The following is a 1,307-nucleotide window of genomic DNA, read 5'->3' on the forward strand; positions in this document are numbered from 1 at the left end:
CCCCTTCAGTCGTGATCGGTGACCTTTCAGTGACCTTTGTCCTTCTTTGAGGGGCGGTTCAATACATAGGGTTAAGTGAAATTGAGGAAATTCCCATTTGTAAGGAAATAGTTAAATGGATGTTCATGTAAAGACTAGATACGTTTTTTTCGTCAGGTGTCAAGGAGTATCATTATAACGTACTTAAGCGTACAGTGGATTCAAATCTCACCGTCAGCCGACAGGCTGTTATTTTTGCACCATCAAAGCCATCCCATTAATACCCGCTAAGAACCCGGGTCATACGCTACTTAATTCTGACGGAAAAAGCTTCAACAATGAAGAAAAGGTCTGGAACTCTTGCACCTACTCCCCAATTATTTAAGACAATACTTTAGGTGTAACAAAGCTCATCAGCTACGCATTTGAAGATAAATTTACAGTGGTTTTGTTCTATATTGTAATAGGTGTCCAGGGGACTGTAGCTTTAGTTAATGTCACCTTGGTGGCCTAATGAACATTGGTAGCCGACAATAAGAATACTTGAATTGTTACTAAAACTACTGCATACTTACGCCGTTTGAACTCTTCTCTTAAATTGACTTTGGTTGATCTTTTTTTCGCTTTGCAGTCGCGGGGATTGCCTAATATATTGTAAATTAAACAGTACGAAATGAAATTACATGTCTACGTTAAGGGGTATAATTTCGCTTTCAACAAGAAATTAAATACGAGACAACAGATAGAAGTGGTTAATTACACTGCAAAATTTAAAATTATTTGTTGCATTATTGGGTTTTGTTTTGATAATTAGTACTCTACAAACCTTTCCACTATGAAGAGTGCCCACTGATTCGGTTCTGCGAGTAAAGCGTCTAGAGCATATTGTGAAGAAGCCGTACGTGTCTTTCCCAGAACTAGACCATTTGTTTTCACCGACTAAGTTGATTCCTTTAAGGTCACCCTTTTTGTTAAAACTTTTTGTTTCTTCTCAGTTTAAGAAAAATAACAAGATAATGAAAAACTTTTGAGGTTTGACCTGTGTGAAAGAGAAAACAGGTCTCTCAATGACTCTACCTGCTTTATAGGTCAACAACCTTTATGGTTGAGTTAGTTTTACTATTGCCTCTCTGTTGTAATTAGCTTTAGGCTAAAGACAAATTTGGGTTAGAAGCTGTATTCAAATATAATTTTTCAAAAATTACAATTCGGAGCACAAAAACCTCTGAAACAAAACACACAGCATGGTGTCTTTAAATGTAATCCTTTGATAGACAAAACATTACCTGAGAGCGGCACTCACTCAAACCATCTGCGTGACCACGACG

This window comes from Oculina patagonica, chromosome 3 (assembly GCF_052425735.1).
Source record: "Oculina patagonica isolate OP01 chromosome 3, crgOcupat, whole genome shotgun sequence".
In the NCBI taxonomy this organism is placed as follows: Eukaryota; Metazoa; Cnidaria; class Anthozoa; order Scleractinia; family Oculinidae; genus Oculina; species Oculina patagonica.